This window comes from Somniosus microcephalus, chromosome 12 (genome assembly GCF_052327205.1).
Source record: "Somniosus microcephalus isolate GS21.2 chromosome 12, FLI_Smic_1.0, whole genome shotgun sequence".
Lineage (NCBI taxonomy): Eukaryota > Metazoa > Chordata > Chondrichthyes > Squaliformes > Somniosidae > Somniosus > Somniosus microcephalus.
In genome coordinates, this window is record NC_140998.1 from 41,720,668 (window position 1) to 41,733,153 (window position 12,486).

Consider the following 12,486-nt stretch of genomic DNA (forward strand, 5'->3'; position numbering starts at 1 on the left):
GTTGCAGCTTCCACAGCTCTCTGGGGTAGCAAATTCCATAGATTTACTACCCTCTGAGTGAAGAAGTTTCTCCTCATCTCAGTTTTGAAAGGGCAGCCCCTTATTCTAAGATTATGCCCCCTAGTTCTAATCTCACCCATCAGTGGAAACATCCTCACCGCATCCACCCGATCAAGTCCCCTCACAATCTTATATGTTTCGATAAGACCGCCTCTCATTCTTCTGAACTCCAATGAGTAGAGTCCCAACCTACTCAACCTTTCCTCATACGTCAACCCCCTCATCTCTGGAATCAACCGAGTGAACCTTCTCTGAACCGCCTCGAGTGCAAGTATATCTTTTCTTAAATATGGAAACCAAAACTGCATGCAGTCGTCTTGGCGGAACCCAAACTGGGCATCAGTGAGTAGGTTATTGGTGAGTAAGTGCTGCTTGATAGCACTGTTGATGACACCTTCCATCACTTTGCTGATGATTGAGAGTAAACTGATGGGGCAGTAATTGGCTGGATTGGATTTATCCTGCTTTTTGTGGACAGGACATACCTGGGCAGTTTTCCATATTGTCAGATAGATGCCAATGTTATAGCTGTACTGGAACCGCTTGGCTAGAGGTGCGGTTAGATCTGGAGCACAAGTCTTCAGCACGACAGCCAGGATGTTGTCGGGGTCCATAGCCTTTGCTGTATCCAGTGTGCTCAGCCGTTTCTTGATTTCACGTGGAATAAATCAAATTGGCTGAAGACTGGTTAATATGATGGTGGGGACCTCAGGAGGAGGCCAATATGAATCATCCACTCGGCACTTCTGGCTGAAGATGGTTGCAAATGCTTCAGTTTTGTCTTTTGCACTCACGTGCTGGACTCCACCATCATTGAGGATGGGGATATTCATGGAGCCTCCTCCTCCCATTAATTGTTGAATGGTCCACCACCATTCACGACTGGATGTGGCAGGACTGCAGAGCTTTGATCCAATCCGTTGATTGTGTGATCGCTTAGCTCTGTCTATAGCATGCTGCTTCCGCTTTTTAGCATGCATGTGTTGCAGCTTCCCCAGGTTGGCACCACATTTTTAGTTACGCCTGGTGCTGCTCCTGGCATACTCTTCTACACTCCTTATTTAACCAGGGTTGGTCTCTCTGACTGGGTCCCCTCTTTATTCCATTGTATTTATTTTTTTACATTCTGCCCCACTGCAACAAGAAGGTAGCAGAACACTAATTAACTGAACCATTTTCACATTGTTTTTACTTGTCTTTTATTTCATGTTGTATTTATCTTTTCTTTAAGCTGGAAGTAAAACGACTAGGCTTTGAAAGCACAAATCACGGAGAGAGACTGTCAGTGTAAAACCGGTGACGAAGTTACACAGACACCTGGAAGGCAAAATGTAACAGGTCTGTGCCAATGGTTGTTGAGAATTAAAACTTCACCTTAATACGATGCTCAAGAAAAAGTTACCATGCAGCACATTGAACATTTGGAAATGGTGTTATTGTAGCGGTTCGAGTGGATCGCCACTAAATAAGAGAGTTTGACTTCGACGAACTATTAACAAGTTGTTTATTTACAGGAACAGACTAATTACATCAGGTAAGATGGCAGGTAAGATGGCTGACTGTAGGAGCACCGTGGTATAGGTCTTGTCCCAGCGGGGACTCCACGAGGACTAACTGTAGGAGCACTGTGGAGAGCATGATGACGTCATCGCGCTCTGCTGTGTGTTCCCGCGCTTTGGGCGTCACGTGACCGCGTCATGATGTCAGCACGTTCGCGTGCGCTTAGGCGGTCCCGTGACCTGCGCCGTTGCTTCGGTGCATCTCCCCGGTACGGAGGCTGGCCGTTGAGGCCGAGGTCGCGAAGCCAGGCTGTGCCGGTGCTTGCCGCGGGAGCGGGAGATCGCGTCGCTCCCGTCGGCTGGCCGATGCGGCCAAAGTTGCGGTACGCCGGGCTGTGCCGGCGTCCGTCTTGGAAGACCGAGTCGGGCCGGCCGCCGGCGCGCGTGCGTCACGTGATGCGTGACGTCAGCGCATTAGGTCGCCTCTTAAAGGGGCAACGGCCCAACAGGTAAGTTAAAGGGGCAACGGCCCCAACAGGTAAGTTATACATACATAAGTAAGTTAAGTACATACAGTTAGGTAAGTTAAAGGGAATTATGTATATATATCTATATGTAAGGGACAACCGGTGGTACCGCCACATTATACTGCAAATTCTAAAACCTTTAGTTTTCGTTAATCTGGTGAAAATGATCGGTATCAGCATTCTTTAGGTTCAGTGTTACTTCCTGTGCCATCACTCATTCTCTCTCCAAACGATCACTGAGTCACCTTAGTTGGATGTACTTACCCACTCAAAAGTGTTTATCAGTCCAGAAATTGTACACAAATGAGCATTAACAAGCTACCACTCATGGTAAATCTGCGTTCCTACAGTTTGGTGCTTTTTAACTGCCATAACTGACAGTTAAGTTAAATTTTTAAGTAACCACTAAGGTATGTTTTGGTGGGGTTTAGACCAGATATGCGATTGTCATTGCCAGTAACAAAACTGTAATGTCAAGTATATGGTAAATGGGGACCAGTCTGAACTTGTTAAAAAAAAGTTGTGTGTGCGTCGTGCATATGCCTCTTGTTCTCTTCCCAAAATACCATACAAATACATTTTACAGCCTTAGATATTACAGAATCCAATTAGGTCGGACTAAAATGCTCATGCTTTTGTTGGCCTTATTATTAGCAGCATTTAATTAGGAAATCAGGAGCAGGTGCCTAATTCCACGTCCTCCAGCAACTAATCGATAAAACGAGTGTCAACATCAACAGCTGTCCGCTCTTATCGAAAGGTAAAGAATGAATGAACTTGCGTTCATGTAGTACATCCTCAGGAGTTCCCAAAGTGCTTCATGGCCAATGAAATACCTCTGAGTGCAGTCAATATTGTAGAGCATGTGACTCAAATTGAACGCAACAAAGTCTCATAAACAGCAATTAAATACATGACCAGATAATCTGTTCAGGAAGTCCCAAAGCGCTTCACAGCCAATGAATTACTTTCAGACTGCGCCCACTGATGTCACATAGGTGAACGCAATAGCCAATTTGCAATTAGCCACAAACTATGAAATGAATGAGCACTTAATCTACTTTGGTCATGTTTGAGGGATACATTTTATTTTTGTTCTCAGAATGTGGGTGGAGTTGGAAAGGCTGTATTAATTGTTCATTCCTAGTTGGCCTAACAACTGAACAGTTTGTTAAATCACCTCAGAGGGTATTAAGAGTCGACCACACAGTGAACCAGTTGGGCTTTACAATAATCCATCAATTTCCATAGTCATTTTCTGGTGCGAGTTCACAAATTACCAGATTTATTAAATTCAGTTTCACAATTTGCCATGGTGGGATGTGAACTCACGGCCCCGTTCTTTACTGGGGCGGAATTTCCAAGTATGTACGGAGGAGTTCTGGTTGGGTAACCTGGAAGTCCGGGTTTCCCTGAACGCTGTGGAGTTTCAGCGCGCATGTTTTTTTTTAAACAGGATCCCCGCCCGGAGGTCAGCCTGCTTGACAGGCTTCGCTCCATGTCGGGCAGGCAGTGCTGCACCAGAGGCCGGAGCCCAGCGAGGGGGGTGGGGTGTTACAGTGTGGATTGGAGGGGCAGGAGGTGATCATGGGCGGGGTGGGAGAGAGATTGGGGACAGAGATGGGGGAGTCGGTGATCATGGGGGTGTTGGATCGTGGCAGGGGGGTCACTGATCGCTGGGGGCTGTCAGTGATCAGGGGGAGAGGGGTTGGTGTTGGTGGGGGGGTCCTATCATGGTTGGGGGTCAGTGTTCGTGGGGGGAGGTGTCCGATTGTGGGGGGGGGTCGGTGATCGCGGGGTCAGTGTTTATGGGGGGAGGTGTCCGATTGTGGGGGGGGGTCAGTGATCGTGGGGGGAGGTGTCCGATTGTGGGGGGTGTCGGTGATCGTGGGGGTGTTGGATCGTGGCAGGGGGTCACTGATCGCTGGGGGCTGTCAGTGATCAGGGGGAGAGGGGTTGGTGTTGGTGGGGGGGTCCTATCATGGTTGGGGGTCTGTGATCGCGGGGTCAGTGTTCGTGGGGGGAGGTGTCCGATTGTGGGGGGGTCGGTGATCGCGGGGGACGGGGTCAGTGATCGTCTGGGCGGTGTCCGATTGTTGGGGGGGTCGGTGATCGTGGGGGACAGGGTCAGTGATCGTGGCGGGGTTGACAGATTGTGGGGGTGGTCGGTGATCGTGGGGGACGAGGTGTCAGTGATCGTGGGGGGTGACTGATTGTTGGGGGGGCGGTGATCGCGGGGGACGGGGTCAGTGATCGTGTGGGGGTGTCCAATTGCTGGGGGGGGTCGGTGATCGTGGGGGACGGGGTCAGTGATCGTGGGGGGTTGACCGATTGTGGGGGGGGTCGGTGATCGCGGTGGGGGGGGTCCGATTGTGGGGGGGGGTCGGTGATCGCGGGGGACGGGGTCAGTGATCGTCTGGGCGGTGTCCGATTATGGTGGTGGGGGGTCGGTGATTGCGGGGTGGTGTCTGATTGTGGGGGGGTAGTTGATTACAAGGGAGTTGTCTGATCGTGGGGAGCTGGTGATCGCAGAGGGATGTCCGATCGCTGGGAGGGAAGCAGGTATTCTTGGGAAGCTGGGAGAAAGCACTCCTGCTCCTCCTGGCCCACAAGCAGTGCTAGAAAAAAACTTACCTCTTCCACACAGCAGTCCTCGGCTCCCTTTAGCTGCCGGGTTGCCCGATGTCTAGGAAACCTGACAAGCCAGTGTTAACCCTGGAAGAGCAATAAAATAATGAGGCACACGGCCTCATTGTAATATTGAAATATCCAACCCACCTCCTGGACGTGAGCGGGTTTGAGGCAGAATGGGTTCGGGTTTGAGATTTAAAATTTTTTAACATCCCACCTGACCCAAACCCACCCGTTTTTAGGGATTACCTCTGGATGCTAGTTTATTACCATATCAGAATACTACTCTAGCTTAAAACACCTGGATCACTTCCTGCTCTTCTTCTTCAAAAACAGAATGCCACGGGATCTCTTGTGTCCACCTGAACAAGCAGGTGGGATTGGATCACAGAATCACAACAACCCCACAGTGCAGATAGAGGCCATTTCGGCCCATCGAGCCTGCACCGACACGTATCCCACCCGATCCCCGTAACCCCTACACCAACACATATCCCACCCTATCCCCGTAACCCCACGTATTTAATCCCCCTAACACTAAGGGTCAATTTATCATAGCCAATCATCCTAACCCGCACATCTTTGGACTGTGGGAGGAAACCGGAGCACCCGGAGGAAACCCACGCAAACACGGGGAGAATGTGCAAACTCCATACAGACAGTCACCCAAGGCCAGATTCGAACCCGGGTCCCTGGCACTGTGAGGCAACAGTGCTAACCACTATGCCACCGTGCTGCCCACTTGATTTGACTTTAACAGCCTGGGAAGGTAAAATCGGGTGTGATCCAGCCAGTTTCCTGCCCGGCAGGTTAAGTTAAAATTACCTACATTGTCCCACCATAATGACAGTACCTGCAGCAATGCAGCAATCCTGGAGTGGAGCTTGAACCTACAACCTACTGCTTCAGAGTTCAAACTGCTACCACTGAGCCAAACTGGCAAAATTCATTCAGAAAACAAGGACTCATTGGCAAGAGGTAAATCAAGGCCTTTAAAATAAAGCAACAAATAACAAAACCACAATTAACGTGGAAAACTGATCAACGGCACGGACTCGATGGGCCGAATGTCCTCCTTCTGTGCCGTTATGACTCTATGACTAAGTCAGGTTCATGTGGGAGCTGTTTTTCCACAGGCTGTTTAATTGTTATAACATTATCATTGCCTATTGTAATGGAGGACAGAATATAGCCTCCAATTAAACTTGGGGTGGGAATTAGGTGGGCAAGGCCCAAGGCGGGCGGTAAATCCACTCGCTCAAACCCGCAGCTGGCCAGCTGCAAGGGGCACAATGTCGGGCAGGAAGAGGCTGGTGCTGGGAGACCAAAGGTCAGAAAGGGAGGGAAATGGAATAGTATCTAATTGATTTCAGTGCCAAAGAATGAGCATCCAAAGGTGAAAGCAGCAAATGGATATGGTAACATAGTGGTTCTGTTACTGGACCAGTAACCCATGAGGCCTGGACTAATGATCTGTGAGACTGAGTTCAAATCACACTACAGCAGCTGCAGAATTTAAGTTCAATTAATATAAATCTGGAATAAAAAAAACTAGTACCATAAAACTGCTGGATTGTCATGAAAACCCATCTGGTTCACTAACGTCCTTTAGGGGAAGAAATCTGCCATCTTTACCTGGTCTGGCCTATATGTGACGCCAGACCCACAGCAATGTGGTTGACTCTTAACTGCCCTCTGCCACTCAGTTATATTCAAGAAGATGGCTCATGACAAATTTCTCAAGGGTAATCAGGGATGGGCAATAAATGCTGGTGATGCCCACATCCACCTCCTTTAAAACGCTCCTTAAAACCTACCTCTTTGGCCACCTGCCCTAATTTATCCTCATGTGGATCGGTGTCAAATTTTGTTTGTCTTAAAATACTCCTGTGCAGCGCTTTGGGATGTTTTGCTACATTGAAGGTGCTATATAAATACAAGTTGTTGTTGTGTACGTCCAGCATCATTCTGTTTTCATCTTAGATAGCCAGCATTTGGAGATTTCTGTTCTTTCCATCTATTTACAAAATGGGGCTGTGTGAGTTCTGATGAAGGGTCCCAGACCTGAAACGTTAACTCTGTTTCTCTCTCCACGGATGCTGCCTGGCCTGCTGAGTATTTCCAGCATTTTCTGTTGTTATTTCAGATTTCCAGCATCCGCAGTATTTTGCTATTGGATTGATTCTGTGTTGTCTAGATGGTTCACACTGGAATGAGAAACTTCCAAAAACGAACACCAAGCAAATTATTCTCATGAAGAAGATTTCAGGGAGGCAGTGGAGGGAGAGAAGGGAAATTCTTCCTCAGCGGCACTGGACAAAACGGCATCCTTGGTGCACCAGATATTTTATTATAGCTTTAGTAACGTTTGTATAGTGTCGAAGCCCCACAGACTGAAAATTATAATTTTGTTCCTTTTGTAGAAAGAAGTGTTGAGTACTGTGCTGACATGGTGCCAACAGAAACTGCAAATATCTCATTGGGCCCATTGTCCTTGTTCGTAGGCAACAAAACAAAAATAATCTGGTACCGTCTGCTCTGCCATCTGATGAATATGTTCGGAGTTACACCCACCCATTTAGTCACACCAAATAAATACCAGAAACATCCGCTTCAATCTGGTGGTTTAGAATTTTTTTTGTCAGAACAGGTATTCGAAATCCACCCGACAGTCTTGCATGAGTTCACAAAGTGACGAGCAACAAGAGGATTTTAAATCCATTTGGGTGACAGGACGTTTTAGAAAAAAGGATGGGCCAGAGGCAGGGTCACAACCTTCAGTTGCCAATGTACACAGCCATTTTAATGGATTATCTATCACTGGGGCTTGAGGTTTCAGGCATCAAAATAATATTGAAGTGTTGACTGCCCAAGGGTGCATTCAATGAAATTAAACATATCTGCAATGCCCACAACTAATCAAAACTAATTAAAAACAGAATTCAAACTGTGATTATTGCTAAAATTATAACAAGGTTAGCAATATGAAATTTCCCTTAGCGCAGCTATGATTTTTTTTTCAAATAAGCTCCATTGCAGATCAATTTGTTAGTTGCATGCTTTGTTAATATAGCTTGCTGAGGTTATTAAAGGTGACTGTGGTGGACCAGATATGAAGGATTTGTAAATTTGCAAGTACATAAGCACAGTGAGACATCCTGGTGTTTTACCGTCCAAAGTGTGAATCTGTTGGCAAACTGATGAGGGGCTTAAGCTCCTTCACCTGAAAAGTTGTTCAGCAGGAGTTTTGTCTGGTTCCTCACCTGCCTCTTGCTCAGCTATTTGCTGTAGATAGTCATCTCCCCCTCCTCCTGTGCCATGTTCTTGTCTTTTTATACAGCACACGATGATGGCCTTAGAGACCTTGGCAGGGCTGCATTGTAAAACACTCTCTAATCTGTCTCAGCGTCTGAAGCACTGCTTTGAGGATATCTATTGATGATCATTTAACAGATGTTTATTTGAAAGTTGAAATGCAATCTCGGGTTCCCAATAACAGTTTTTAAATATATTACAGGTTTCAAGCATAATTCTAGACCTCTATAATTCTTTATAAATCAGGTGGTTACATCCAAAATGGCACAGAACTGAACAATTGAACTTCTTAAGGGCCATTGCTTTCACACAAGTGGTTGTACAATCAGGTTTTCATTTATAAACGTTTAATCACGCTGCCCAAGAATAGTAACCAAAGTGTTAACACTTTAATATGAAATTCCTCTGTCCACTATTTAACCTGTTTATTTTAAGTGCATATTTTACCAAGATCACATGGCCACAAAAATTGATGGCATTCGGTGTGAAAATTCATCCCGTCATTTTTGCGTGTTATCATAAGAAAAACGATCCACAGATCCTCGGGCCCTTCTCCCCCAACCAAAAAAAAGATTGTTTACCAAAAACTCTCATGAAGACAGAGCTCCTTCATAATATACTAGCATTGCCTACATACATCACTGAAACCAGCTTCAGACTGCCTGGCCTGGTTTAAGGCCTGCACATTTCTTTATTTAAAAAGCCACATTTGAAAATACAACTTAAAAATCTTAAAGAATTCAAGTTGGAGGCAATTTCCTCTGTAGTCTTTAGAGATTGAAGTGGTTCAGCAACTGATGTCGTGGTAAATCAGCACAGTAACTTGGCCTGGGCTAGATGTTAGAGTAAAGATTTCTATCCCATTCTGAACTGCATGCGGGTCACCAACACTGATTTATTCAACTTGGATCTAGGCTCTGCAGTAAAAGTGGTGGCCAGGATAAATATTAGGACTTTTTGGGTTAGATTTTCAACTTGCTGCCCGGGGGGGTAAAACTGGCGTCATTATAGAAAATGCCCCAATTTCCATTTCCAGCCAACAAGTTGAAATCTACCCCATGTTACCATACTAGCTGTACCAGTGGGAGCTAGAAGCCATATGTGGGATGATGAAACAGAATGGGACTGCTGCCAATGTTAGTGCTCATTTATGAAAATGATTCATGAAAATATTATGCAGAGGGACAACACTCCTGTATAAACTATGCTGATAAGAGGGAATTCTATCTCTTTGGAAAGCTTAGTCTCTGGACTCCCTCACCAGCTATTAAACTGCTTGGCTCCGTTTCTTAGCATGAAAAGAAGCATGGAGACAACATTCTCTAGATTGAGATAACTCCCTTTTATCAACATTTAAAAAAATAATATTCACAGGTGTTGTTGCTCTGAAAATGGTAGGTTCTGTTTCTCATTTTTTTTAAAAACCCTTTCTTGCTGTTAGCTGACCCCATTACACTTTAGTCTAACATCAGGATGTTGTAATCTGTCACTGATGCAGAGTCACAGGGAAAACCCAACACCTGCAAAAGTATCACTTTTGCTGTAATTATACTCCCACTCTGGCATTGAACTGCAATGGTTCCCCTTTGTATCGGTGCAAAACCGGGGTGTCTGATGGATGCTGTGACTCATGAGCGCATTACAGTGGGAGGAGTGAAACCTATTATGCTGTGGGGGTGTTGCAGTATATCTCCAGTCTGCTTCAATTGTGGTGCAGTACAGCATCTTGGAGGGCTGCACCACATCAGTCACATGGGCCCAGGTATTCCGATCCCTACGGGTGTGTACGCGCTCTGTACCCACCCGTAGGGACATCGGAAATGCCGGTTTCAGGCATGCACAGCGCATGCGCTGAAAACCGGCATTTCCGATCTGTCAAGAATGGTCTTGACAGATCCTCCGGCTGCCCTGGAGAAGGGCCTCTGCGGGCGGATAGTTCTGCTTTTTGGAGACCCTCCGCCGGCAGAAAACACTTACAATTCTTACGCCTGGTAAAAGCAGGCGTAAGGCCTGCTTTTACCAGGATAAGAGTTGAAAAAAGTAAAAAAAAAAATTCCACTGATTTATCATTTAAAAATACTTTTAAAAAGGTTAGTTTATTTTTAGCCCCGTAAAAAACTTTAATTTTTTTTCAAAAAATTTAATTTTTGTTTAAAATACTTAATTTATTGTAATTTCAAGTCATTTTAAAAATGTGATTAAAAATTTTTTTTTTAAGTTTTGCTATGTTTTTGGGGTGATCTCCATTCATATAGGGAGAAGGGAGATTCCCTTCTGTGATTGGCTCCCCATGGCCCATGCGTTCCCAGGAACGCTGCGAACTACATGCACCTCTAAGATACGTGGGCCCTGCGCATTTGGAGTTTGGAGAGGACCAGGAGTGGAAGCGTGTGCATCTCGGGAGCCCTCAAGTAAGGGTGCAGATTTTTCCAGATTGCAGGCCTCCGCCCACAGGAGGCCTGCGATCGGAAAATACGGGCCATGGTTCATTTTTTGAATTAATTTTGCTGTAATGTTTGTAACATTTATAAAGTTTCTGCAAAGTTTCTTCAAATTTAAAGAACAGTTCTTCAGTCCACCAACGTCTCGATTTTAATAGTCTCATCCTCGTATTCAACTTCCACCATGGCCTCACCCCTCTCTATCTCTGTATCCTCCTCCAGCCCTACAACCCTCTGAGAACTTTATGTTCCTCCAACTCTGGCCTCTTATGAATCCCCACTTCCTTCACCCAACCATTGACGGCCGTCTAGGCCATAAGCTAGGGAATTCCCTCCCCAAACCTTTTTGTCTCTCCATCTCCCCTTCTTTAAGATGCTTCTTAAAGCCTCTCTCTTTGACCAAGCTTTTAGTCAACCATCCTAATCTCTCCTGCTTTAGCTCGGTGACAATTTTTACTTTCCTGTGAAGCGCCTTGCAATGTTTTACTGCGTTAACGACGCTATATAAATGCCAGTTGTTTTTGTTGATGCGAATATGTGTGCAAGAATATTCAACCTCATCTTCATCATCCTGCTGAAGTCAATGGGATACCCATGGCCAGGTATCCAGCAATGGCTTTCTGAGTGCAAAGAGGGGATCCAGTCAGAGAGACAGTATGGCGACTGGTGTATGCTCAAACATGCACCAGTGTCCGATTGCTGCATGCAATACAAGTGCAACCTCAGTGATTCCTGTAGGTGACCAAGTTCTAGATTCAAGGGTGAAATTGGTCTTCAGCAATAGTGCGATTGATCGCGAATTGGCAGCCCGTTTTACATCCGACCAATTTTCTTTACCATCAGCGAAGACCAAATTCACCCCCCACCCGTGTCATATTAGCACCTGATTAGCTCAAATATCAAATCTGTAGAACAGCAAGCAATAACAGCTAATGGATCCTATCAAGGAAGTAGAAATTTTAAAATTACATAAATTAAGAAATTGCATTTATGTCGCACCTTACTACAATCCAAAGTACTTCATATCCAATCATTTACCTTTTTGAAGTGTAGATACCATTGTTAAATAGACAAAAGTAGCAGCCAGATCACACACAGCAAGATTCCACAAATAGAAAACGAGAGGAGTGACCAGTTATATTGGCCCAGAAATTTGGGTCGGAGGCTTCCCGCAGGTGCAAGCCTCCGACCTGCAGTTACCTAGCGCGCCGGCCATTGTGCTGTGGACCCGCATGGGATTCCGATCCTGGGCCTGCTCCAACTGCCAGCGTGCAGTGCTTGCGTATCCCGGGGCGCAGTTAGTTCGAAGCATCCCCTGGGATCACGTGGGCCATGGAGAGCCAATGGTAGCAGGGAATCTGTCAAATCTATGAATACAATTCAGCCCCAAAACATAACTAAAACTTCAAATAAATTTAAACAAAAAACATCACATTTTTAAAATAACTAAATTACATAAAATAACTATTTTAAACAATTTAAATTTAAAAAAAATTAATTACAGTTTCTAACGGGGCTAAAAATAAACTTACCTTTCTTTAAAATATTTAAAAATAATAAACCTGTGGAAAAAATGTTTTAATTTTTATTAATTCACCACTTACCTTGTTAAAAGCAGGCCTTGCGACTGCTTTTTAAAAGTGTAGCTCCTGGAGACTTACCCTCCCGGAGAAACCTGCAAAAAAAATGGAAGTTCCAGGCGTACGCGCTGCCTCTCCTGCGCACGCGTTCGACCTATGAACCCCTTCCTTTAAGGGAATGGAAGTTCCGGTTTCCTGCGCATGCGCAGTGCATGCACGAAACCGGCACTTTTGTTGGGCCTACGGGTGAGTACCCAGCGCGTACTCACCCGTGGGGACCCGAAGTTCTGGCCCATTATTATATATATATATATATATCTATGTTTTTGGAGGTGTTGTTTAAGGGAGGAACGGACATTAGGAGAACTCTCTGCTCTTCAAATAATGTAGTGGGATCTGTTATGCCCACTTGATCCAGCAGAACGGACAGACA